Raw genomic sequence first — 27,524 nt, 5'->3', positions numbered from 1 at the left:
AAGCTCAGACCCGCGCGGTTTTCCCAAGCAGCTTAGTGTATTGCTTCCTAAAGGCCTGGAGAGGATACCAGGCAGGAAGGCCAGGGGTCTCCAGACAGAGAAAATAGACTGCAAGTGTCAGACGTTTTTTTCTCTCTCTTAAGAGGCAGGAGGAGACAAAACAGTGTTGCCTTTTTTTTCTCCATCTTGATACAAATTTAAAACGAGGTTTCTCGGAAAATTCTGTGTTGCCATGACAACTCCTGGCTCCACCTGAATTTAACCTTTCTCAAACCTTGAACTAAGCAATGCCTTTTTCTTATGGAAATGTTTGTCTTAAGGTATGGAAATGTTTGTCTTAAGTTATGTTAATGTACTATTTACCCAAGGCTCTGTCTTCAGGTCAGTTCCCCCTAAAGGCTCAGAAACGACTTGACAAACCAGTATGTTTACTCATACCTTGTTCTCTTAATCTATGTGAATGAAACTATGTATGTGCTTGGAAATCTGCCTTTCTTCAAGATTCATGTCCATCATTTTATGACCTGGGATGACGCATCTGCTGCCAGTGTTATCTCAATGCATGCTGTGGGTGAGGGGCCTGGTGCCATTCTCTGAGACATTGTCTTTCTTTCATGCTAGTGGCTGTATAACATCTGGCTAAAGACTAGCAGGGGGTCCTCTTTCTTCCCCCTTTTAATGTCTACGTCAGCATCTCTCTCGATCTCTTTTATACTTTAATAAAACTTTATAACAGAAAACCTCTGAGCCATCAAGCTTCGTCACTTGCCCTGGATGGAATTCTCTTCTGGAGGCCAAGAATGCTGGCATCTTTTGTGGTTTAGCAACCACCTTTCAGCCTTTTGTAATTCATATTGAATCTTCATTTCAGATTGAAGATGCATTCCACGGTATTGCCAACTGAAGTCTTTTCATCGCTATGGGGTATCTGTCCATGTCTTTAGGGTATTTTTCAGCAATCACGTATCATTTCCAGTGTGCCAGTCTTGTCATCCTCATTCTGTCCATAGCAAAGTCTTTTATTAATGTTGACATGATTGAAAGGGAATTGTTTGTTTAACTTCCTTTTCAGATTGTTATTTGCTGATGTATACAGATAACACTGTGTCATCGTTCATTTTTATCAGTTTGGACAGCTTGATAGTTGTCTTTAATTTCTTTAATTTCTCATAATTTAAGATGACCCTGGCTCATATTTTTACAGTCTCACCACTAGTCTCAGTCATTTCTTCAAAGAACTGTCCCTTTTTTTAACATTACATTATTTTTGACTGTGCTGGGTCTTTATTGCTAGTTTGTGTAGTTGTAGTGAGCAGAGGCAACCCTCTAGTTGCTGTGCCATGGCTTCTCATTGCAGTGCTTTCTCTGTTTGCAGAACTTGGGCTCTGGAGCATGCAAACTTCAAGAGTTGTTCAAAGGCTTCGTTGTCCGTGGGCGTGTGGAATCTTCTACACAGGGATTGAACCCGTGTTCCCTGCATCGGTAGGCAGATTCTTTACCACCGGGCCATCGGAGATGTTTTCTGTTCCCTTTTATTAGAGAATGATATTTAAAACGTACATGTAGGAGCTCAATATGCTCAGCTGACAATACATGGATATATATATACATGTATTCCAGCTCACCTTTGAACATATTCAGTTAAAGGTAATTTGTGATGATGTCTCCAACCCGATCCACCACGACATGGACAGTGTAACGTGTCCTTTTGTTTATCTGTAACTTTGCATTCCAATGGTAAGATACCTGGCTTCCACCGCTTGTCATACACAGAATTCAGTGCTTGTCCCACGTGGTTACTGAAAAAAACTGTCAGATTGTCTTTCAAAGGGGGCTCTGCGTGCATGGCACCAGTATCTTGAGGATGTTTTTGTATGATAGTTTACTATCAGTATACCCTCAGTGGCCAGGTGTCTATTTCAGTCGCTACCAATTATGAATGGGCTTGTTTGCTCTAGTGTTCTTGGACAATTCGAGTACAGTTTCTTTGTCAGATATGCCTTTTTTTAGGAAAACAGGTTTATTTATTGTTGGCTGTGTTGCATCTTTGTGTGTGGGCTTTTCTCTAGTTTTGGTGAGCATGGGCCATAACTAGTGGTTTGCAGGCTTCTCACTGCAGTGTCTCCTCTTGTTGAGGGGCACAGGCTCACGGGCTTCAGTGGCTGCAGCGTGTGAACTCGGCATCGTGGCTTCCAGGATCTAGAGCACAGGCTCGGCAGTTGTGGCACACAGACTCCATTGGATGTGGGATCTTCCCATCCTAGGGATCGCACATGCATCTCCAGCACTGGCAGGTGGATTCTTTACTATGGAACCACCAGGGCATATTTTAGATTCTAGTTTTCCACACATGTATCTAGTGAAAGAGGCCAGGATCAAGAGGCATGGCAGCTGGGAATCCTCAGCCACAGCTCTGGTGTGCTATCCAAAGCTCTGGGGCCTTTGGTGAGCAGCTCAGCTTCCCTGGGACTGTTTCCTGCCGTCAGAAATGCCCTGCTTTTGGACTGTAGCCCACCAAGCTCCTCTGTCCCTGGGATTTCTGAGACCAGAGTACTGCAGGTGGTGCCATTTTCTTCTCTGCTGCTGCTGCGTCGCTTCAGTCGTGCCTGACTCTGCGCCACCCCATAGACAGCAGCCTACCAGGCTCCTCTGTCCTCGGGATTCTCCAGGCCAGAACCCTGGAGTGAGTTGCCATGTCCTTCTCCAGTGCATGAAAGTGAAAAGTGAAAGTGAAGTCACTCAGTGAAGTCGTGTCCGACCCTTAGTGACCCCAGGGTTGCAGCCTACCAGGCTCCTCTGTCCATGGGATTCTCCAGGCAATGGTACTGGAGCGGCTGCCATTGCCATTTCCTTCTCTACAAGATAGCGTTTTGGAGATATTTTCTCCTGGATATTGCTTTTGATGAAGGAAGGGGGATCCCTTCCAGGGCTTGAGAGTGAGTTCTTGTCTGACACTGGGCAATGAGTTGTCTGAGGAGAGGAGTGCTGTCCAAGCGAGAGGCTTTCTTGGGAAGGGCTGCCGGGGTGGAGGGCAGGAGGGTGAGGGAAACGGAGAGAACCACTCTGTCACGTGGCTCACAGTCTCAGGTTTTATGGTCATTGGGTTCATTTCTGGTTTGTCTCTTGCCAGGCATTCTGAATTGGGATCCTTCTTGGGGGCACACCCACCACTCAGCCGAGATGGATTCCAGCGAAGTGGATCCTGGGAGGTTGGTAGGACCTCTGAACTGGAGCCTCCCATCACCTGACCTCTCCAGAATTCTGCTTGGTGGTAGCTTGTTCGTTCCTTGTTCCTTCCCAGGACCTCCTGTTGTAAGATGACTCCTGCAAGTGTTTTCTTTTCTCTGTCGCCTGGCCAGGGTGGGTGGTCCGTGGTTCATGTAACCATTTGTTTTTGGTTCTCTCGAGTAAGGTCCTCCACAGGGTAAATGTATGAAATGATAAAAGGTAATGTTTTAAATAATTTATATTCATAATTTGGTAAGTTGGCTTTTTTTGTGTATGTTAGACCTGATCCCCAGACCAAAGGTCATGTAGAACTTTTGTAGTTTTCTAAAATTTCTATAGTTTTTAAAATGGAGTTACCTTGTTGCAAAGTTTGTGTTTATGTTCATATTTTTTTAAACAGTTATTACTTTTTAGTTGATTGATCCTTGCTTTACAATATTGGTTTGATTTGTCATGCATCCACATTAGGTGTACCTATGTCCTCTTGCTCTTGAATCTCCCTCCCACTTCACACCCATTCCCACCTCTCTAGGTCACTACAGAGCCCCAGTTTGAGTTCCCTGAATCATACAGCAAATTCCCATTGGTTGTCTATTTACAAATGTTGGTGTACCTGCATCCATGCTGCTCTCTCCATTCATCTCACCCTCTCCTTCTTGTTCCCCACCCTCGTCTGTAAGTCTGTTCTCCATGTCTGGATCTCCATTGCTGCTCTGTGAACAGACTCGTCAGTACCATCCTTCTAGATTCCATGTTTTTCTCTCTTTGACTGACTCCCTCCCCTTTATTAGAACAAACTCAAAATGTTCCTTTTTATGGCTGCATTCCATACAGGCTCTGATTGTTCCTTAGCCATGTTTTGCAGAGGGTCATGGAGCTATTCTGCTCCATTTCAGTTTGGGCTTCCAGTCTGAGTGCTCGCAGCAGAGCTGCTTCTGGGTGAGCCCTCTGAGGTCTGTGAGTGCCGGGCTGCCCGCTCTTCTCTTGTGGCCCGCAGGGGGCGCCAAACCCCCTTCTGACCCGCGGGCACAGGACGCTTTGCCTTTAGACTCTGCCCCGTGAGCAGCTGGCGGGAGCTTTGTCTCCTCAGGACCATCAGGGCTCAGGCTTCTGGATAACAGGGCTGCATCCAGGCTGAGAGGAGCAGGGTTGCCTCAGTGCCCACCAGCAGGGAGGCGCTGCCAGAGCGAAAAATGAGGACGGAGTAGACGTTTCTTGTGTCCAGCTGAGGGCTGACTGGAGGTCCATCTCAGAGGACTCAGGGGGAAAGAGCTCCGTGTGCAAAACGGTGGGTTTTTAGTTAGATTTGCGTTAGATGATGTAGAGGATGAACACTGATGTTCTTCCGTGTAGGTGGCCGTTTTCCTGTCACTGTTTCTTGAGAAGACTGTCCTTTCCTCTTCGCTCGTTCCTGGTTTGATTTTCAGGAATTGACCATGTACACGTGGGTTCGTTTCTGGGCTCTCTCTTCTCTCCTGGAGTCGATGTGTCTGTGTTCCTGCCAGTTCCTCACTGTGGTGGTCACTCCAGCTCCGTGATGTAGTTTGAAGAGGGATAGGAAGATGCCTCCAGCTGTGTTCCTCTTTCTCAGAGTCTTTTTGGCCGTTTAAGGTCCTGTTCAACATTAGCAGTCTAATATTAGGACTATTTCTATTTCTGTGAAAAATGCCATTGAATATTATTTTGTGATTGCAGTCAGTGTATTTGTTGATGACTTTGGTTGGAATGGACCTTTTAATTCCTCACTGTTCCAGTGCATGAGCATGGAATAGTTTTCTGTGTATTTGTGTTTTCTTTGGTTTCTTTATGAGTGCTTTCTAGTTTTCTGACTACTGGTCTTTCATGTTCTTGATTAAGTTTGTTGCTAGATGTTTTATTTAAGTGGGATTTTCTTAACTTTTTTTTCTGATTGTTATTAGTGTATAGAAATGCAAGTGATTTTTGGACTGTAAATGGTAGTATTTTATAGGATTGTAAATTGATCCGAAATGATTCAGCTTTACTGAATGTAGTCTAACAACTTTTTGTGAAGTTATGTGGAACATTTTATCTGTCAAATCTGTTTCTCCTGCAGTAGGTCATCCAGAGGACCCAAGACATGGTGGTTACTAATAGACTTCCCACAGTACTTCTTCATTCCACGTGGACTCCTTCAAGGGCAGTGAGCATCGCAGCTTCCCTTGAACTTCGTCTGGGTAAGTCTTGGCCTGTGTAAGAAAGTTTCCTGCCTGTCTACTCTAAATGTCTTTTGTGGTATTGGCATGGTTGTTTTGAAACCTAGTATACTTTCCAGTCATTTAAAATGTACAGAAAATGCCTAGCAATGGGAACAAGTGCTAGCATTTGCTACATCATCTAAAATACTCTATGTGTTTTATCCAAAACGGGTACCTTCTGCAGAACCAGCACATAATCTCCAAAATCAGGAAACCATATGGTATCTACATTATAATGTAATCCACAGCCCCGCTTCCACTTTTAGCAATTGTTCAAGTGTATGAGTATATCTTTTGTTTCCATCTTCATCCTTTTTTCGTTATTTAGAGTGTTACTGAGATTTTCAGTTATTTGGACAAACTTGATGGATTGAAAGCAGACATGGTGAATAAGGGTTCTGGGTGGCCTTTCCTATATGGATTTTTTTTTTCACTGAAGATGGTTTTAATATTTCTTCATGTTGTAACATGTATGAATCCTGCATTCTTTCTCCCCCCATAGTAATTAAAAATAAATAACATGCCATTTACCGTTTAGATATTTGTAAGCATACAGTGTTGTAGCAGACAACCTTTTCTTGTTTTGCAAACCAGTTTAATAATGTGCACCTTGTGCGTGCTTTGGAGAAACTTAGGAAACTGAGTCAGTGACTGAAATGGCCCAAGATATCACCTTAGATTCCACCTTCATCTAAAAACAAAACAGGCACTTCCTGGTGGTCCAGTGGCTGAGACTGGACACTCCCAAAGAAGGAGGCCCAGGTTCATTCCCTGATCCAAGAACTAGATCTCCCATGCCACAATGGAGAATTTGCATGCTGTAGCTAAATATCTGGCTTGCCTCAATGAAGGTTGACCTGGTGCAGCCAAATTAAAAAAAGAAACAAATATTTAAAAAATACAACCAAAGGAAAGGAAGGGTATGGTTGTTGTGCAGATTTATGGCTTAGCTTTCCCTATGGATAGAAAAGAAAAAAAGAGTTTCAAAAGACTGTGTCTCATCCTTCTATCTGGCATATAGAGAGGATTCCTTTGAAATGAGATTTCTGTGGTAAATGTGACTCGCAGAGGAGCTGTCTTGAACTTGGGTTTCAGAGACGATCATGTGTCCTCTAAAACAATAAAAGTTAATTGGGTCCAACTAATTCTCATGCTGAGGTGGTATATTTTGTGGTAGCATTTGCTCCCCTTCACTTTGGATGTATCCCCATTTGTTTACACTGTCATCTACTGAAGACATCCTGATGTTTGAAAGTGTTTAGTTATTACAAGTAGAGATGTTGTATATAATCATGGAATACTTTTTGTCTGGACATGTTTTGAAAGCTGTTTAGTAAGTGCTAGACATGTAGTATTCAGGTCACAGGTGAGCCTTGTTTAGCTGTGGAAAAATCCAGCTATGTTTCTCTGTGGCATGTGGGATCTTCTGGGGTAAGGGATCGAACTAGCGTGTCTTGCAGCCACCGGAGAAGCTGTGCCCTACCCCCTTTTTTGAGTTTACTGGATCTAATAGGTGTGCAGTGCTACCTCCCTGTTATTTTAGTTTGTCATTTCCTCGTGATATGTGATTTTGAGTCTTTTTGATAGGCTTATTTACTATCTTGATATTTCTGTAGGCCAGGTGTTTAGGTGTATACATTTTTTACGAGATTGTTCTAGATTTTTTGGTATATTTGGAGTACAATCCTTTATCAGATATGTATTTTATAAATATATTTTCCTGTGGCTTGTGTTTAAGTTTTGTGAATAAGGTTTTTCACAGTTTAAATTTCTAATTGTTTAAAGTTGAGGTGATATATGTTTTATATCCTTTTTTGGATACACTTTAGTGTGTTGTTGTTGTTGTTGTTACATTTTAAAAGCAGAAGTGAGGTACTGTAGACACAGTTTTAAGCTAAGCTGAGGTACCATAGATACAGTTTTGCCTTTTGTCTGTTGAGAAGTTTGAGTGAGTTTGGTGTACGCTGTAACATTACGTCTACATTCATTTGACTGGATATAGCTTCCAATTATTTGTCTAATTGGTTTTGGAGATAATCACGGGAAGTCAGTTTTTCCAAGGGAAACTGAGGTGCATGAAACATGAACTCTCTTCGATCGGTCGGAATCACTTTCTGCTATTTCTGACAGATTTGACTCGTTTGGATATCTCATATGAGTGGAATCACAGAACGTTTGTCTTTTTTTGGTCTGGTTTATTTCACTTAATCTAATGACCATAAGGTTTGTCCACATTGTCGCATTGTCAGAATTACTGACTTTGAAGGGCCGAATCAGATTCCATTGTGGGTATACCACAGTTTGTTTATGGAATTGGCTGCCATGGACACTTAGATTACTTCTGTTTGTTTGCCAGTGTGAATCATGCTGTTGTGAGTATGACTGAAGAGGTATCCATTTTTTCAGCCCCCTTTCCCAATCCTTTTGGGTACATAGCATGAATTGGAATCGAACTATGTATTTATTCCATGTGTTCGTTTTGGAGTCATTTCTGTAATGTCTTGGAGAGTGGCAGCACCATTTCATGTACTTTTTTGTATGGGGGAATACCGTTCAAGCTTCTGAATATACCTTGTGTGGCATATTCAGTCTCCCACCAACGGACACTTGAATGAGTTCTACCTTTGAGCTATTGTGAATGTCACTGTGAATATCTGTGTACCAGTTTTTGTTTGAATTATTAACAAATACATTCCTATATATAAAAGAAGCCACAGGGACCTACTGTACAGTTTAGGAAACTATTAAATATCTTATGATAATGTATTATGGAAGAGAATCTCAAAAGGAATATATGAAAAGCACATAGTAAGCATGATATTTATTGTGCCAACACTATGAGTTATCATAGCACTACTCAACGTGTATTTATACATGTCACTAAAATATTCACATCTGTAAGGATATTATAAAAAATTATATAAAAAATCAAGAATTCAAGCAGAGAATAAGTAAACTTCCTGCCATTGCTCCTCCTCGTTTATACACTAATACTACCTGTAACGCTCATCGTATAAGTGCTGGACTAGCAATTGACATTCTTGTAAACCAAGAGATTGTGAAGTGCAGGGGGCCAGCGTGAGGAACTCCGCCCATGGCAAAGGTCATGAGGAAGGAGGCTTGGCATACGCAAAGGCGTGATCAAGCCTCAGGAAACCCCCTGTTCCCGAGCATCTACCCCAAAACCAGACTCTGTTTTATGCTCTCACCTACACCTCTGACTTTACGGGGGGCTCTCCCCAATAACCGTTTCTCTCGGAGAAGGAGTAAACGTGCAGCTCCAAGGCAATACACATTCTTGGGCGTGACAAGAGTGTTTCAGCTTCCGGACTGCTCTGAAGGTTATCTAGCCCACCTGTATAGGTTAGTCCGGCCACATGTGATTTACAGCCTCCCAATCTGAGAGGCACGAGATGTTTTAGACTTACTAAAGGCAAATTATTTTGGGGAGTTAGAAATTATTAGTATAATGGGTTGGTTAGGAATCATTTGGTGAAGGGTTTTTTCATTTGTTGTGTCAATAATTGCTGCTAATTCCCTGCTCTGGGTGGGACAAGGATGTCTCAGGTCAAACCTCTCTGCTGACAGACTAGCTTGTGTGACAGGATTATCCATACTCCTGCCACATGATTGTTTACTACCTCTTAACCATAAACAGCACAGAGTTTTGGAGAGTCTTAATTAGCATAGGGCTTTTTCTTCTTGTTGAGTCAATGATTGCCGCCAGGCCTCCATATCCTTAGGCACTTGGGAATATATTAATCAATGTATTTGGAATATAGAAAAGGAAATACAGTCGTTTTTGATGTTAGCAATACTAGACTTTTTGAGCTAATGGATTTTCTCTTTTGTAATAGACCACTGTACTTTGCTATAAATCACTGTATCCTTGCTATGTAAGAATGTAACTTTATCATATCTTAAGACTAAATAGATCTTAAGGGGAGCATTGGTGAAGGGATTTTCATTTGTTGGGCTGATGTTTGCTGCTAAATCTCCATGTTCCCTACCCTTCTAATGAATATAACTTACATATAGGAGAAATAAGTATTAACCTTTAAGCATATAGGAGAAATAAGTATTAACCTTTAAGACTAATCATGTTAACCTTGGGTTAAATAAATTCCTTTTCTTGATTGTAACTCACTACACCCTCACCCTATAGGAATGTAACTTTATTTGGAGGGTGGTGCCTGGTTTAAGAAAAAACACCTTTGGAAGAAATACGTTTTTTTGGTTATCAGAGAGAAAGGATCATAAAATGTCAGCAGGTCTCACTCATGGCCTGAAGATGATGTACTATCCCTAAGACCTTTTTTTTATACATTTATGTGAAGCACCTGATTTTGATAAAGGTCAGGACTGCTGACCCCCACGTGACTCTGTATTCATCCCTATGTGTAACAAAAGGTATATAAGCAAAAGCAAACATAAAGAAATCGGATCAGTTTCCGGAAAGACTGATTTCCCCCATGTCGCTTCTTTCTTGCTCCCGTCTTTCTGGCTGAATTCCCATCTGGAGCATGGATGCTATTCCACGTAATCCAAGTTATTCAGCCTTCTTTTCTCCACTGATCTTCCTACTACACTATCCATTTCTAATCTCTCTATGTCTGTGATTAAATATGTATTTTTGCAAAGATGCCGACTCCGTCCCCACCTTCGAATCACCCTGGATCCACCGGGGCTGGACCCCGGCAGTGAAGGTGTAAGGAAGTATAACATTGAATTCCTTAATGAAGGATTGTAGAACTCTATGTCCATGAAGCGAATGAAATTCCGTTTTATTGAGCCACATTCTTACTAGAGTGATGAGCTTCCACCCCACCCAACGTTAGTTCACAATGAAACCCTGCCGTCCTCTGGCCTCAATGTCTGCTTCCTGCTACCGAGAAAGAAAAGATGAGGAAGTCCTGACCAAACCGATGCTATTTTTCTTTTTCTGATTTGTATTTTATCGCAGGGCTTGGCAAAAAGAGGGCCCAACCTGTTTTTAGAATTTCATCACAAGGGTTCCTCCGGCATGTTCCCTGTGTTGACAAACTGCTGATTATTTTCAACCAAGGACAATGATCTGCACTTCACTATCTGTTGCTTGAGCTGGAATAGCAGGCGTCCCTTGAAGTGCAGTCCTTCATGCTGGAGTAGGCATCCCTGAAGCAATAGTGTAAGAGGAACACATTTATCATGTAGACATCGCATCCCATGCATTTGTAATAATTTTTCAGTTATACCCATCATCATCGGAAGAAATGACTTGTTCTAGTAATAACGAGAGTACCCAGTATAACAGTTCCTTGACTTATGAGTACTTCCTATGAGTACCCTTATGAGTACTTCTTCCAATGTTGTTTCTCCTACTTTGGTCATGAACAGTAGAAGGTGATGGCAGTGGTCCTTGAAATGTATGTCTATCCCCAGGTGGCACAGTCGGTAAATAATCTGCCTACCAGTGCAGGAGGTGGAAGTGATGTGGGTTTGATCCCTGGTTCAGGAAGGTAACAATTCATACACATGTTTTATGTGAACAAGTTTGATACTCAGGAGTTTTTTTTCTTCTGTATACAGAAAACCAAATGCTGTTCAAGGACACTGAAAGAACCCTGATTTCGAAAATCAGATCTGTATTGTGAGCAATGCTTAGATATCCATGAGTCGAAGCATAGTATTATGCCTATCATCCTTGTATTTCCCTCAGTGAAATATGTTGAGGAAGACTCTTCATTCATGGTCTAGATTCACGAAGAAGCTAAATAGCATTCATCCTTTATGTTGACAACTGTGAATTTAAATCTCTTGTGAATCCTATGTGACAACCACACATACCAACATGAGTTATTAGCATTATATCAATATTTTTAGTCCTATTGTATTTCAACTAAAAGAAATCAATATATAATTGTACATGAAGTCAAGACAAAATCAGTGTAAATACAAAATGTTCCATCCTTTGAGAAAGGGAGGAAAACATCTCTGTGCTTAGCCTATTGCATTTTTATGTATTAGATCCTTAAGTAGTTTATTCACCACACCCTATGAATGATTCACAGATCTTCAGAGAAGAAAGGATCATTTCTCTTTAACCAATGAGTAGTTCAACTCTTCTCAAAGCAAAGTCATAAGTGAGTCTAATTTTGTGTGAGACCACGAAAACTCAGTGTTTTCATTATGCTTGTGCTTATGATGGGAGGAGGTCTGAGAAGGCACTTCTGAAGGTTTCTTCATACCAGTCGTTCTCATATGTATCGAGTCTTTAAAGGTCGAATCACCGAGGTGTTGCTTCTACACTTGGACTAGGCTGAGTAGCAACATTCCCTTTCTCCCTAAGTGCAGTAGACGTGTTCCCAACCTGTCTGTCTTCTGTCCTCTGGAGTATGTATTGCTTGAGCTCACCACAGCCTAGTAGATGGAAATCGTCAGGATATTCTGGAAACCCTTTTTATTTCAGTCTGTTCAGGAGGTTACCACTGCTGCAAACCTCTGGATTTTACCACGCACTTTTCACAACCTGAGATGAAGGATCCAAGTCAACAGTCGTGACAGCCACGGGCTTCCATGGCCTATCCATGATTGTTGGCTTTCCTTTCATAATCATCCTGTTTCTTATACCAGCTAAACTGTGAGTGTATTTTTTTATTACCATTTTATCTTTGATGGCTTTTAGATCTATTATGGATTTTCCTATATATCTTCACGGTGAGGGTCTTATGTTAGTAGTAGTTACGACAACTGACTTCCTGTCAGTTAGCTGTGGCAGAATAAAAAAAAGAATGACCCAGTGTATATTATTAATATTATGTATCAATATATTATTCATTTTATTGTTTGCAGTCATCCACTTCCAAGTTTCTGAAATAAAGTTTCAGAAAAATCACATCCTTTTGAATGTCCATTTGACTGAATAGGAGCACGGAAATGTTATTCCATAAAATTGTTTACAGTTTCCATTCCATTCCTCCTGTTTGATGTAGATATCGGCTTTTGGTTCTATCACTAGCTTTGCAAGTAAAAAAAAAATAATTAGAGCTCTATGGTAATTTTACTGTTAGCAATAAGTTTAGCATAAAATGAACACTGAAGAGGTTACAGTAGACCAAATATGAAAGTCAGTTTAAAAGAAAACATAGTGTTGAATGTTTACAGTAGGAATATAGTTATGAAGTTCCTTTATTATTATTCTATCCTTTCCGTCTCTTTTGCAGGGGTGTCAATGTACAGATTCCAGTACTATGGCTGGAGTGAATAATAGTATCGTTGTTCTTGAGAGCAACTCTACTACGTCTTAACACTCATGTCACTCAAGGTTTTTTAATAGCTATTATGTTAGTCGTGTTTGTAGTTTGTGAAGTCACATAAGTTGCATTCATTCAAGCAATAGTATCAAACAGCTATGACATCACTTATAGATGTGAATCGATATCGAATGTGAATCCATTTTAATGTGATAAGTTACTATTGTAGATATTCTATTCATGCCAGTAACAAAGCTGTGCAGAAATCATACAATGTTTATTAAGAAAATAACCCTAATCATTTAGTACAGAGCTCACCGTCTAGGTGTTCATCCAGTGTTTTGTTTGCTGATCATGCAGGATCATTTTAAAAGGAAAAGTATGTGTGTATGAGTTAGAGCTCTGATCCCAAGTGTCCATGTAGAAGCTTCCCCTGAGAAATGTATCGTTTTTGCACCAATGCTACTGAAATGTGTGAATGTGGTATACCACGCGTCCCAATAAGTGTAAACAGTTTCACATGCTACTTATTTGAAACGACCAGTACTCATGACATTCTCATTCGTCTGAGGACTAAATATAGCCAACTTAGGCTGTGTTTGCCAAATAGACTTTGAAGTATTCTTCACACAGTCCTTCATCGACGCCAGTTTTCAGATCGAAGAAACCCTTGCTCCGTGAAGTTTGTGAACACATATACTCATGTTTTGTTTGAGATTTTAAAGTCATTCTTCAGTTTTGTTGGAGGAATGTTTCTGTATATGCCCAGTGGGGCTTCCCCGGTGGTTCTAGTGGTAAAGAACATGCGGAACATACCCATGCAGGAGACATAGGAGATATGGATTCGATCCCTGGGGCAGGAAGATCTCCTGATGGAGAGGATGGCAACCCACTCCAGTATCCTTGCCTAGAGAATCTCATGGAGAGAGGAGCCTGGTGGGGCCTAGTCCATGTGATCCGAAAGAGTTGGACACAATGTAAGTGACTTAGCACAGCACATGCTTCATTGTCAGAGCTAATATAATGGAGATGACATAAAAAGAAGTGCCAGCGGGCAAAAGTCAATATCCATCACTTTGGAATGTATTGTGATATTTTACATCCATATTTGTATGACTTCATAGTTGGAGAATCAATGCATATGAAGGCCTGATATGTATGTTGAGGGAAGATATATTTTTATGTGGTTTGATATATGGGTCCCATTTCATTCATAGACATATGCATACTCATCACTTATCATGATTTTTTCTTGAAAACACCACTGTTTTTAAAGGTTGTCGTCTAACCATGAAAGATGCTTGAATTCTTGGGCTCCTTAGAGGAAGAATTCAACCCGGGGCCAGTGATGAGGCTTGATCACTCAGAGCTTTTGTGTCACAATGTTTTATGAAAGTATAAAAGAGAGAAAGCTTCTGACATAGACATCAGAAGGGGGCAGAAAGAGTGCCCCCCTACTCATCTTTAGCTGGATGTTATCTAGCTACTAGCAGACTACTCATTAGAGAAAGGAATGGCAGCAGACCCCTCACCCACAAGACATATGGAGATGACCGTGGCACCAGGTCAGTCATCCTGGGCCATAAAACGATTGATATGAGCAAATAGATAGCTTCAATCACATAGATCAGGAGAACCATGTATGAGTAACGCATATTGGTTTGTCAAATCAGTTCTGAGCCTTTAGGCAGAACCTCCTTGAAGATAGAGTCTAGGGTAAATACATAGTACATTCACATAGCTTAAGGCAAACCTTTCCATAAGAAAAATGCCTTGGTCAGCTCAAAGTATGAGAAAAGTGAAGTTCAGGTGGAACCAGGTGTCATTATAGCAACGCAGAATTGTAAGAGAAAACCTCTTTTTAAATTTGTATCGAGAAGGGGAAGAAAGAGAACAGCTTGTTTCCTCCTGCCTGGGAAGTGACAGATAACAACTGTCTGACACTTGCACCCCGTTTCCTCCCTTTGGAGACCCCTGGCCTTCCTGGCTGTTACCCTCTCAGTTTCATTCATTGAGTGTTTTCTGCCTTGTGAAACATTGGGCATAGAAGTATGTGTTAATTTAGGGGTATTTCATCCAATTTCATTTAAATGCATATGTGAATTAGAAAGTTTGACATGCCGTTGCTTTGTATACCGATTGGGAAATGTGAGTCTCCAAGTTAGATTTAGTTTTCCATGTTCGTTTTTCTTTTTAGGGGTACAAAGAAAAATAATATGACTGCTAAGATCAGCTTTCGTATTTTTTGCCAAATATGAATTGAGATCACATCCATCGGAGATGAGTCTGTGCATGAAAGCCCTAATAAGTAATGTTAATTGACTTCACTACTATGGGATGTTTTCCTATCTATTGAGGATTTACTTCATGTATTTCGATTTTAACTTTCTGTCTTACAGCCTTGTTTGTAGATCAAAGCTATTCAATATTGAAAATGACATTTGAAATTGACGTCTGGTTTTCAATGGCTTGTGAGGTTATTCATGAGTGGTTTATGAAACCGAATGGATTGTACATAGCCATACTTTGTTGTCATTCTATGAATTTGAAGAGTGTCTGAAGAATGTCTGCAGTTATGCCTTAAAGATTCATACAACTGATGTCCAGTATTTATCTCAATAGAGTTGCCTTGAATTTGTAGTTTCCTATGCGTATGTCTTTCTTTATTGATTTGGGTAGAACTTGTATTGGAACACTGGAAAATCTGTGATATCAACCGTGCTGACCTTCTTTCTGGTGGTCATCATTAAGATTTTCATGCTCACTCAGTTTGTGCAATGCGATGGATCCTAGTAGAAACAGGTGCTGTTCATCCTACTTTTGTGAAGATTGAACTCATCATAGAAAGTGCAATTTCTTGAAATATTTATGGTATAGGGCTAGGGCTAGGGCTAGGGCTAGGGCTAGGGTTTAGGGCTAGGGCTAGGGCTAGGGCTAGGGCTAGGGCTAGGGCTAGGGCTAGGGCTTAGGGCTAGGGCTAGGGCTAGGGTTTAGGGCTAGGGTTTAGGGCTAGGGGTTAGGGCTAGGGCTAGGGCTTAGGGTTAGGGTTAGGGTTAGGGTTAGGGCTAGGGGTTAGGGTTAGGGGTTAGGGTTTAGGGTTAGGGTTAGGGTTAGGGTTTAGGGTTAGGGTTAGGGTTAGGGTTAGGGTTAGGGTTAGGGTTAGGGTTAGGGTTAGGGTTAGGGTTAGGGGTTAGGGTTAGGGTTAGGGTTAGGGTTAGGGTTAGGGTTAGGGTTAGGGTTAGGGTTAGGGTTAGGGTTAGGGTTAGGGTTAGGGTTAGGGTTTAGGGTTAGGGTTAGGGTTAGGGTTAGGGTTAGGGTTAGGGTTAGGGTTAGGGTTAGGGTTAGGGTTAGGGTTAGGGTTTAGGGTTAGGGTTAGGGTTAGGGTTAGGGTTAGGGTTAGGGTTAGGGTTAGGGTTAGGGTTAGGGTTAGGGTTAGGGTTAGGGTTAGGGTTAGGGTTAGGGTTAGGGTTAGGGTTAGGGTTAGGGTTAGGGTTAGGGTTAGGGTTAGGGTTAGGGTTAGGGTTAGGGTTAGGGTTAGGGTTAGGGTTAGGGTTAGGGTTAGGGTTAGGGTTAGGGTTAGGGTTAGGGTTAGGGTTAGGGTTAGGGTTAGGGTTAGGGTTAGGGTTAGGGTTAGGGTTAGGGTTAGGGTTAGGGTTAGGGTTAGGGTTAGGGTTAGGGTTAGGGTTAGGGTTAGGGTTAGGGTTAGGGTTAGGGTTAGGGTTAGGGTTAGGGTTAGGGTTAGGGTTAGGGTTAGGGTTAGGGTTAGGGTTAGGGTTAGGGTTAGGGTTAGGGTTAGGGTTAGGGTTAGGGTTAGGGTTAGGGTTAGGGTTAGGGTTAGGGTTAGGGTTAGGGTTAGGGTTAGGGTTAGGGTTAGGGTTAGGGTTAGGGTTAGGGTTAGGGTTAGGGTTAGGGTTAGGGTTAGGGTTAGGGTTAGGGTTAGGGTTAGGGTTAGGGTTAGGGTTAGGGTTAGGGTTAGGGTTAGGGTTAGGGTTAGGGTTAGGGTTAGGGTTAGGGTTAGGGTTAGGGTTAGGGTTAGGGTTAGGGTTAGGGTTAGGGTTAGGGTTAGGGTTAGGGTTAGGGTTAGGGTTAGGGTTAGGGTTAGGGTTAGGGTTAGGGTTAGGGTTAGGGTTAGGGTTAGGGTTAGGGTTAGGGTTAGGGTTAGGGTTAGGGTTAGGGTTAGGGTTAGGGTTAGGGTTAGGGTTAGGGTTAGGGTTAGGGTTAGGGTTAGGGTTAGGGTTAGGGTTAGGGTTAGGGTTAGGGTTAGGGTTAGGGTTAGGGTTAGGGTTAGGGTTAGGGTTAGGGTTAGGGTTAGGGTTAGGGTTAGGGTTAGGGTTAGGGTTAGGGTTAGGGTTAGGGTTAGGGTTAGGGTTAGGGTTAGGGTTAGGGTTAGGGTTAGGGTTAGGGTTAGGGTTAGGGTTAGGGTTAGGGTTAGGGTTAGGGTTAGGGTTAGGGTTAGGGTTAGGGTTAGGGTTAGGGTTAGGGTTAGGGTTAGGGTTAGGGTTAGGGTTAGGGTTAGGGTTAGGGTTAGGGTTAGGGTTAGGGTTAGGGTTAGGGTTAGGGTTAGGGTTAGGGTTAGGGTTAGGGTTAGGGTTAGGGTTAGGGTTAGGGTTAGGGTTAGGGTTAGGGTTAGGGTTAGGGTTAGGGTTAGGGTTAGGGTTAGGGTTAGGGTTAGGGTTAGGGTTAGGGTTAGGGTTAGGGTTAGGGTTAGGGTTAGGGTTAGGGTTAGGGTTAGGGTTAGGGTTAGGGTTAGGGTTAGGGTTAGGGTTAGGGTTAGGGTTAGGGTTAGGGTTAGGGTTAGGGTTAGGGTTAGGGTTAGGGTTAGGGTTAGGGTTAGGGTTAGGGTTAGGGTTAGGGTTAGGGTTAGGGTTAGGGTTAGGGTTAGGGTTAGGGTTAGGGTTAGGGTTAGGGTTAGGGTTAGGGTTAGGGTTAGGGTTAGGGTTAGGGTTAGGGTTAGGGTTAGGGTTAGGGTTAGGGTTAGGGTTAGGGTTAGGGTTAGGGTTAGGGTTAGGGTTAGGGTTAGGGTTAGGGTTAGGGTTAGGGTTAGGGTTAGGGTTAGGGTTAGGGTTAGGGTTAGGGTTAGGGTTAGGGTTAGGGTTAGGGTTAGGGTTAGGGTTAGGGTTAGGGTTAGGGTTAGGGTTAGGGTTAGGGTTAGGGTTAGGGTTAGGGTTAGGGTTAGGGTTAGGGTTAGGGTTAGGGTTAGGGTTAGGGTTAGGGTTAGGGTTAGGGTTAGGGTTAGGGTTAGGGTTAGGGTTAGGGTTAGGGTTAGGGTTAGGGTTAGGGTTAGGGTTAGGGTTAGGGTTAGGGTTAGGGTTAGGGTTAGGGTTAGGGTTAGGGTTAGGGTTAGGGTTAGGGTTAGGGTTAGGGTTAGGGTTAGGGTTAGGGTTAGGGTTAGGGTTAGGGTTAGGGTTAGGGTTAGGGTTAGGGTTAGGGTTAGGGTTAGGGTTAGGGTTAGGGTTAGGGTTAGGGTTAGGGTTAGGGTTAGGGTTAGGGTTAGGGTTAGGGTTAGGGTTAGGGTTAGGGTTAGGGTTAGGGTTAGGGTTAGGGTTAGGGTTAGGGTTAGGGTTAGGGTTAGGGTTAGGGTTAGGGTTAGGGTTAGGGTTAGGGTTAGGGTTAGGGTTAGGGTTAGGGTTAGGGTTAGGGTTAGGGTTAGGGTTAGGGTTAGGGTTAGGGTTAGGGTTAGGGTTAGGGTTAGGGTTAGGGTTAGGGTTAGGGTTAGGGTTAGGGTTAGGGTTAGGGTTAGGGTTAGGGTTAGGGTTAGGGTTAGGGTTAGGGTTAGGGTTAGGGTTAGGGTTAGGGTTAGGGTTAGGGTTAGGGTTAGGGTTAGGGTTAGGGTTAGGGTTAGGGTTAGGGTTAGGGTTAGGGTTAGGGTTAGGGTTAGGGTTAGGGTTAGGGTTAGGGTTAGGGTTAGGGTTAGGGTTAGGGTTAGGGTTAGGGTTAGGGTTAGGGTTAGGGTTAGGGTTAGGGTTAGGGTTAGGGTTAGGGTTAGGGTTAGGGTTAGGGTTAGGGTTAGGGTTAGGGTTAGGGTTAGGGTTAGGGTTAGGGTTAGGGTTAGGGTTAGGGTTAGGGTTAGGGTTAGGGTTAGGGTTAGGGTTAGGGTTAGGGTTAGGGTTAGGGTTAGGGTTAGGGTTAGGGTTAGGGTTAGGGTTAGGGTTAGGGTTAGGGTTAGGGTTAGGGTTAGGGTTAGGGTTAGGGTTAGGGTTAGGGTTAGGGTTAGGGTTAGGGTTAGGGTTAGGGTTAGGGTTAGGGTTAGGGTTAGGGTTAGGGTTAGGGTTAGGGTTAGGGTTAGGGTTAGGGTTAGGGTTAGGGTTAGGGTTAGGGTTAGGGTTAGGGTTAGGGTTAGGGTTAGGGTTAGGGTTAGGGTTAGGGTTAGGGTTAGGGTTAGGGTTAGGGTTAGGGTTAGGGTTAGGGTTAGGGTTAGGGTTAGGGTTAGGGTTAGGGTTAGGGTTAGGGTTAGGGTTAGGGTTAGGGTTAGGGTTAGGGTTAGGGTTAGGGTTAGGGTTAGGGTTAGGGTTAGGGTTAGGGTTAGGGTTAGGGTTAGGGTTAGGGTTAGGGTTAGGGTTAGGGTTAGGGTTAGGGTTAGGGTTAGGGTTAGGGTTAGGGTTAGGGTTAGGGTTAGGGTTAGGGTTAGGGTTAGGGTTAGGGTTAGGGTTAGGGTTAGGGTTAGGGTTAGGGTTAGGGTTAGGGTTAGGGTTAGGGTTAGGGTTAGGGTTAGGGTTAGGGTTAGGGTTAGGGTTAGGGTTAGGGTTAGGGTTAGGGTTAGGGTTAGGGTTAGGGTTAGGGTTAGGGTTAGGGTTAGGGTTAGGGTTAGGGTTAGGGTTAGGGTTAGGGTTAGGGTTAGGGTTAGGGTTAGGGTTAGGGTTAGGGTTAGGGTTAGGGTTAGGGTTAGGGTTAGGGTTAGGGTTAGGGTTAGGGTTAGGGTTAGGGTTAGGGTTAGGGTTAGGGTTAGGGTTAGGGTTAGGGTTAGGGTTAGGGTTAGGGTTAGGGTTAGGGTTAGGGTTAGGGTTAGGGTTAGGGTTAGGGTTAGGGTTAGGGTTAGGGTTAGGGTTAGGGTTAGGGTTAGGGTTAGGGTTAGGGTTAGGGTTAGGGTTAGGGTTAGGGTTAGGGTTAGGGTTAGGGTTAGGGTTAGGGTTAGGGTTAGGGTTAGGGTTAGGGTTAGGGTTAGGGTTAGGGTTAGGGTTAGGGTTAGGGTTAGGGTTAGGGTTAGGGTTAGGGTTAGGGTTAGGGTTAGGGTTAGGGTTAGGGTTAGGGTTAGGGTTAGGGTTAGGGTTAGGGTTAGGGTTAGGGTTAGGGTTAGGGTTAGGGTTAGGGTTAGGGTTAGGGTTAGGGTTAGGGTTAGGGTTAGGGTTAGGGTTAGGGTTAGGGTTAGGGTTAGGGTTAGGGTTAGGGTTAGGGTTAGGGTTAGGGTTAGGGTTAGGGTTAGGGTTAGGGTTAGGGTTAGGGTTAGGGTTAGGGTTAGGGTTAGGGTTAGGGTTAGGGTTAGGGTTAGGGTTAGGGTTAGGGTTAGGGTTAGGGTTAGGGTTAGGGTTAGGGTTAGGGTTAGGGTTAGGGTTAGGGTTAGGGTTAGGGTTAGGGTTAGGGTTAGGGTTAGGGTTAGGGTTAGGGTTAGGGTTAGGGTTAGGGTTAGGGTTAGGGTTAGGGTTAGGGTTAGGGTTAGGGTTAGGGTTAGGGTTAGGGTTAGGGTTAGGGTTAGGGTTAGGGTTAGGGTTAGGGTTAGGGTTAGGGTTAGGGTTAGGGTTAGGGTTAGGGTTAGGGTTAGGGTTAGGGTTAGGGTTAGGGTTAGGGTTAGGGTTAGGGTTAGGGTTAGGGTTAGGGTTAGGGTTAGGGTTAGGGTTAGGGTTAGGGTTAGGGTTAGGGTTAGGGTTAGGGTTAGGGTTAGGGTTAGGGTTAGGGTTAGGGTTAGGGTTAGGGTTAGGGTTAGGGTTAGGGTTAGGGTTAGGGTTAGGGTTAGGGTTAGGGTTAGGGTTAGGGTTAGGGTTAGGGTTAGGGTTAGGGTTAGGGTTAGGGTTAGGGTTAGGGTTAGGGTTAGGGTTAGGGTTAGGGTTAGGGTTAGGGTTAGGGTTAGGGTTAGGGTTAGGGTTAGGGTTAGGGTTAGGGTTAGGGTTAGGGTTAGGGTTAGGGTTAGGGTTAGGGTTAGGGTTAGGGTTAGGGTTAGGGTTAGGGTTAGGGTTAGGGTTAGGGTTAGGGTTAGGGTTAGGGTTAGGGTTAGGGTTAGGGTTAGGGTTAGGGTTAGGGTTAGGGTTAGGGTTAGGGTTAGGGTTAGGGTTAGGGTTAGGGTTAGGGTTAGGGTTAGGGTTAGGGTTAGGGTTAGGGTTAGGGTTAGGGTTAGGGTTAGGGTTAGGGTTAGGGTTAGGGTTAGGGTTAGGGTTAGGGTTAGGGTTAGGGTTAGGGTTAGGGTTAGGGTTAGGGTTAGGGTTAGGGTTAGGGTTAGGGTTAGGGTTAGGGTTAGGGTTAGGGTTAGGGTTAGGGTTAGGGTTAGGGTTAGGGTTAGGGTTAGGGTTAGGGTTAGGGTTAGGGTTAGGGTTAGGGTTAGGGTTAGGGTTAGGGTTAGGGTTAGGGTTAGGGTTAGGGTTAGGGTTAGGGTTAGGGTTAGGGTTAGGGTTAGGGTTAGGGTTAGGGTTAGGGTTAGGGTTAGGGTTAGGGTTAGGGTTAGGGTTAGGGTTAGGGTTAGGGTTAGGGTTAGGGTTAGGGTTAGGGTTAGGGTTAGGGTTAGGGTTAGGGTTAGGGTTAGGGTTAGGGTTAGGGTTAGGGTTAGGGTTAGGGTTAGGGTTAGGGTTAGGGTTAGGGTTAGGGTTAGGGTTAGGGTTAGGGTTAGGGTTAGGGTTAGGGTTAGGGTTAGGGTTAGGGTTAGGGTTAGGGTTAGGGTTAGGGTTAGGGTTAGGGTTAGGGTTAGGGTTAGGGTTAGGGTTAGGGTTAGGGTTAGGGTTAGGGTTAGGGTTAGGGTTAGGGTTAGGGTTAGGGTTAGGGTTAGGGTTAGGGTTAGGGTTAGGGTTAGGGTTAGGGTTAGGGTTAGGGTTAGGGTTAGGGTTAGGGTTAGGGTTAGGGTTAGGGTTAGGGTTAGGGTTAGGGTTAGGGTTAGGGTTAGGGTTAGGGTTAGGGTTAGGGTTAGGGTTAGGGTTAGGGTTAGGGTTAGGGTTAGGGTTAGGGTTAGGGTTAGGGTTAGGGTTAGGGTTAGGGTTAGGGTTAGGGTTAGGGTTAGGGTTAGGGTTAGGGTTAGGGTTAGGGTTAGGGTTAGGGTTAGGGTTAGGGTTAGGGTTAGGGTTAGGGTTAGGGTTAGGGTTAGGGTTAGGGTTAGGGTTAGGGTTAGGGTTAGGGTTAGGGTTAGGGTTAGGGTTAGGGTTAGGGTTAGGGTTAGGGTTAGGGTTAGGGTTAGGGTTAGGGTTAGGGTTAGGGTTAGGGTTAGGGTTAGGGTTAGGGTTAGGGTTAGGGTTAGGGTTAGGGTTAGGGTTAGGGTTAGGGTTAGGGTTAGGGTTAGGGTTAGGGTTAGGGTTAGGGTTAGGGTTAGGGTTAGGGTTAGGGTTAGGGTTAGGGTTAGGGTTAGGGTTAGGGTTAGGGTTAGGGTTAGGGTTAGGGTTAGGGTTAGGGTTAGGGTTAGGGTTAGGGTTAGGGTTAGGGTTAGGGTTAGGGTTAGGGTTAGGGTTAGGGTTAGGGTTAGGGTTAGGGTTAGGGTTAGGGTTAGGGTTAGGGTTAGGGTTAGGGTTAGGGTTAGGGTTAGGGTTAGGGTTAGGGTTAGGGTTAGGGTTAGGGTTAGGGTTAGGGTTAGGGTTAGGGTTAGGGTTAGGGTTAGGGTTAGGGTTAGGGTTAGGGTTAGGGTTAGGGTTAGGGTTAGGGTTAGGGTTAGGGTTAGGGTTAGGGTTAGGGTTAGGGTTAGGGTTAGGGTTAGGGTTAGGGTTAGGGTTAGGGTTAGGGTTAGGGTTAGGGTTAGGGTTAGGGTTAGGGTTAGGGTTAGGGTTAGGGTTAGGGTTAGGGTTAGGGTTAGGGTTAGGGTTAGGGTTAGGGTTAGGGTTAGGGTTAGGGTTAGGGTTAGGGTTAGGGTTAGGGTTAGGGTTAGGGTTAGGGTTAGGGTTAGGGTTAGGGTTAGGGTTAGGGTTAGGGTTAGGGTTAGGGTTAGGGTTAGGGTTAGGGTTAGGGTTAGGGTTAGGGTTAGGGTTAGGGTTAGGGTTAGGGTTAGGGTTAGGGTTAGGGTTAGGGTTAGGGTTAGGGTTAGGGTTAGGGTTAGGGTTAGGGTTAGGGTTAGGGTTAGGGTTAGGGTTAGGGTTAGGGTTAGGGTTAGGGTTAGGGTTAGGGTTAGGGTTAGGGTTAGGGTTAGGGTTAGGGTTAGGGTTAGGGTTAGGGTTAGGGTTAGGGTTAGGGTTAGGGTTAGGGTTAGGGTTAGGGTTAGGGTTAGGGTTAGGGTTAGGGTTAGGGTTAGGGTTAGGGTTAGGGTTAGGGTTAGGGTTAGGGTTAGGGTTAGGGTTAGGGTTAGGGTTAGGGTTAGGGTTAGGGTTAGGGTTAGGGTTAGGGTTAGGGTTAGGGTTAGGGTTAGGGTTAGGGTTAGGGTTAGGGTTAGGGTTAGGGTTAGGGTTAGGGTTAGGGTTAGGGTTAGGGTTAGGGTTAGGGTTAGGGTTAGGGTTAGGGTTAGGGTTAGGGTTAGGGTTAGGGTTAGGGTTAGGGTTAGGGTTAGGGTTAGGGTTAGGGTTAGGGTTAGGGTTAGGGTTAGGGTTAGGGTTAGGGTTAGGGTTAGGGTTAGGGTTAGGGTTAGGGTTAGGGTTAGGGTTAGGGTTAGGGTTAGGGTTAGGGTTAGGGTTAGGGTTAGGGTTAGGGTTAGGGTTAGGGTTAGGGTTAGGGTTAGGGTTAGGGTTAGGGTTAGGGTTAGGGTTAGGGTTAGGGTTAGGGTTAGGGTTAGGGTTAGGGTTAGGGTTAGGGTTAGGGTTAGGGTTAGGGTTAGGGTTAGGGTTAGGGTTAGGGTTAGGGTTAGGGTTAGGGTTAGGGTTAGGGTTAGGGTTAGGGTTAGGGTTAGGGTTAGGGTTAGGGTTAGGGTTAGGGTTAGGGTTAGGGTTAGGGTTAGGGTTAGGGTTAGGGTTAGGGTTAGGGTTAGGGTTAGGGTTAGGGTTAGGGTTAGGGTTAGGGTTAGGGTTAGGGTTAGGGTTAGGGTTAGGGTTAGGGTTAGGGTTAGGGTTAGGGTTAGGGTTAGGGTTAGGGTTAGGGTTAGGGTTAGGGTTAGGGTTAGGGTTAGGGTTAGGGTTAGGGTTAGGGTTAGGGTTAGGGTTAGGGTTAGGGTTAGGGTTAGGGTTAGGGTTAGGGTTAGGGTTAGGGTTAGGGTTAGGGTTAGGGTTAGGGTTAGGGTTAGGGTTAGGGTTAGGGTTAGGGTTAGGGTTAGGGTTAGGGTTAGGGTTAGGGTTAGGGTTAGGGTTAGGGTTAGGGTTAGGGTTAGGGTTAGGGTTAGGGTTAGGGTTAGGGTTAGGGTTAGGGTTAGGGTTAGGGTTAGGGTTAGGGTTAGGGTTAGGGTTAGGGTTAGGGTTAGGGTTAGGGTTAGGGTTAGGGTTAGGGTTAGGGTTAGGGTTAGGGTTAGGGTTAGGGTTAGGGTTAGGGTTAGGGTTAGGGTTAGGGTTAGGGTTAGGGTTAGGGTTAGGGTTAGGGTTAGGGTTAGGGTTAGGGTTAGGGTTAGGGTTAGGGTTAGGGTTAGGGTTAGGGTTAGGGTTAGGGTTAGGGTTAGGGTTAGGGTTAGGGTTAGGGTTAGGGTTAGGGTTAGGGTTAGGGTTAGGGTTAGGGTTAGGGTTAGGGTTAGGGTTAGGGTTAGGGTTAGGGTTAGGGTTAGGGTTAGGGTTAGGGTTAGGGTTAGGGTTAGGGTTAGGGTTAGGGTTAGGGTTAGGGTTAGGGTTAGGGTTAGGGTTAGGGTTAGGGTTAGGGTTAGGGTTAGGGTTAGGGTTAGGGTTAGGGTTAGGGTTAGGGTTAGGGTTAGGGTTAGGGTTAGGGTTAGGGTTAGGGTTAGGGTTAGGGTTAGGGTTAGGGTTAGGGTTAGGGTTAGGGTTAGGGTTAGGGTTAGGGTTAGGGTTAGGGTTAGGGTTAGGGTTAGGGTTAGGGTTAGGGTTAGGGTTAGGGTTAGGGTTAGGGTTAGGGTTAGGGTTAGGGTTAGGGTTAGGGTTAGGGTTAGGGTTAGGGTTAGGGTTAGGGTTAGGGTTAGGGTTAGGGTTAGGGTTAGGGTTAGGGTTAGGGTTAGGGTTAGGGTTAGGGTTAGGGTTAGGGTTAGGGTTAGGGTTAGGGTTAGGGTTAGGGTTAGGGTTAGGGTTAGGGTTAGGGTTAGGGTTAGGGTTAGGGTTAGGGTTAGGGTTAGGGTTAGGGTTAGGGTTAGGGTTAGGGTTAGGGTTAGGGTTAGGGTTAGGGTTAGGGTTAGGGTTAGGGTTAGGGTTAGGGTTAGGGTTAGGGTTAGGGTTAGGGTTAGGGTTAGGGTTAGGGTTAGGGTTAGGGTTAGGGTTAGGGTTAGGGTTAGGGTTAGGGTTAGGGTTAGGGTTAGGGTTAGGGTTAGGGTTAGGGTTAGGGTTAGGGTTAGGGTTAGGGTTAGGGTTAGGGTTAGGGTTAGGGTTAGGGTTAGGGTTAGGGTTAGGGTTAGGGTTAGGGTTAGGGTTAGGGTTAGGGTTAGGGTTAGGGTTAGGGTTAGGGTTAGGGTTAGGGTTAGGGTTAGGGTTAGGGTTAGGGTTAGGGTTAGGGTTAGGGTTAGGGTTAGGGTTAGGGTTAGGGTTAGGGTTAGGGTTAGGGTTAGGGTTAGGGTTAGGGTTAGGGTTAGGGTTAGGGTTAGGGTTAGGGTTAGGGTTAGGGTTAGGGTTAGGGTTAGGGTTAGGGTTAGGGTTAGGGTTAGGGTTAGGGTTAGGGTTAGGGTTAGGGTTAGGGTTAGGGTTAGGGTTAGGGTTAGGGTTAGGGTTAGGGTTAGGGTTAGGGTTAGGGTTAGGGTTAGGGTTAGGGTTAGGGTTAGGGTTAGGGTTAGGGTTAGGGTTAGGGTTAGGGTTAGGGTTAGGGTTAGGGTTAGGGTTAGGGTTAGGGTTAGGGTTAGGGTTAGGGTTAGGGTTAGGGTTAGGGTTAGGGTTAGGGTTAGGGTTAGGGTTAGGGTTAGGGTTAGGGTTAGGGTTAGGGTTAGGGTTAGGGTTAGGGTTAGGGTTAGGGTTAGGGTTAGGGTTAGGGTTAGGGTTAGGGTTAGGGTTAGGGTTAGGGTTAGGGTTAGGGTTAGGGTTAGGGTTAGGGTTAGGGTTAGGGTTAGGGTTAGGGTTAGGGTTAGGGTTAGGGTTAGGGTTAGGGTTAGGGTTAGGGTTAGGGTTAGGGTTAGGGTTAGGGTTAGGGTTAGGGTTAGGGTTAGGGTTAGGGTTAGGGTTAGGGTTAGGGTTAGGGTTAGGGTTAGGGTTAGGGTTAGGGTTAGGGTTAGGGTTAGGGTTAGGGTTAGGGTTAGGGTTAGGGTTAGGGTTAGGGTTAGGGTTAGGGTTAGGGTTAGGGTTAGGGTTAGGGTTAGGGTTAGGGTTAGGGTTAGGGTTAGGGTTAGGGTTAGGGTTAGGGTTAGGGTTAGGGTTAGGGTTAGGGTTAGGGTTAGGGTTAGGGTTAGGGTTAGGGTTAGGGTTAGGGTTAGGGTTAGGGTTAGGGTTAGGGTTAGGGTTAGGGTTAGGGTTAGGGTTAGGGTTAGGGTTAGGGTTAGGGTTAGGGTTAGGGTTAGGGTTAGGGTTAGGGTTAGGGTTAGGGTTAGGGTTAGGGTTAGGGTTAGGGTTAGGGTTAGGGTTAGGGTTAGGGTTAGGGTTAGGGTTAGGGTTAGGGTTAGGGTTAGGGTTAGGGTTAGGGTTAGGGTTAGGGTTAGGGTTAGGGTTAGGGTTAGGGTTAGGGTTAGGGTTAGGGTTAGGGTTAGGGTTAGGGTTAGGGTTAGGGTTAGGGTTAGGGTTAGGGTTAGGGTTAGGGTTAGGGTTAGGGTTAGGGTTAGGGTTAGGGTTAGGGTTAGGGTTAGGGTTAGGGTTAGGGTTAGGGTTAGGGTTAGGGTTAGGGTTAGGGTTAGGGTTAGGGTTAGGGTTAGGGTTAGGGTTAGGGTTAGGGTTAGGGTTAGGGTTAGGGTTAGGGTTAGGGTTAGGGTTAGGGTTAGGGTTAGGGTTAGGGTTAGGGTTAGGGTTAGGGTTAGGGTTAGGGTTAGGGTTAGGGTTAGGGTTAGGGTTAGGGTTAGGGTTAGGGTTAGGGTTAGGGTTAGGGTTAGGGTTAGGGTTAGGGTTAGGGTTAGGGTTAGGGTTAGGGTTAGGGTTAGGGTTAGGGTTAGGGTTAGGGTTAGGGTTAGGGTTAGGGTTAGGGTTAGGGTTAGGGTTAGGGTTAGGGTTAGGGTTAGGGTTAGGGTTAGGGTTAGGGTTAGGGTTAGGGTTAGGGTTAGGGTTAGGGTTAGGGTTAGGGTTAGGGTTAGGGTTAGGGTTAGGGTTAGGGTTAGGGTTAGGGTTAGGGTTAGGGTTAGGGTTAGGGTTAGGGTTAGGGTTAGGGTTAGGGTTAGGGTTAGGGTTAGGGTTAGGGTTAGGGTTAGGGTTAGGGTTAGGGTTAGGGTTAGGGTTAGGGTTAGGGTTAGGGTTAGGGTTAGGGTTAGGGTTAGGGTTAGGGTTAGGGTTAGGGTTAGGGTTAGGGTTAGGGTTAGGGTTAGGGTTAGGGTTAGGGTTAGGGTTAGGGTTAGGGTTAGGGTTAGGGTTAGGGTTAGGGTTAGGGTTAGGGTTAGGGTTAGGGTTAGGGTTAGGGTTAGGGTTAGGGTTAGGGTTAGGGTTAGGGTTAGGGTTAGGGTTAGGGTTAGGGTTAGGGTTAGGGTTAGGGTTAGGGTTAGGGTTAGGGTTAGGGTTAGGGTTAGGGTTAGGGTTAGGGTTAGGGTTAGGGTTAG

Source organism: Capricornis sumatraensis, chromosome 18, assembly GCF_032405125.1.
Source record: "Capricornis sumatraensis isolate serow.1 chromosome 18, serow.2, whole genome shotgun sequence".
NCBI classification, from domain to species: Eukaryota; Metazoa; Chordata; class Mammalia; order Artiodactyla; family Bovidae; genus Capricornis; species Capricornis sumatraensis.
This window is presented reverse-complemented; position numbering follows the sequence as displayed.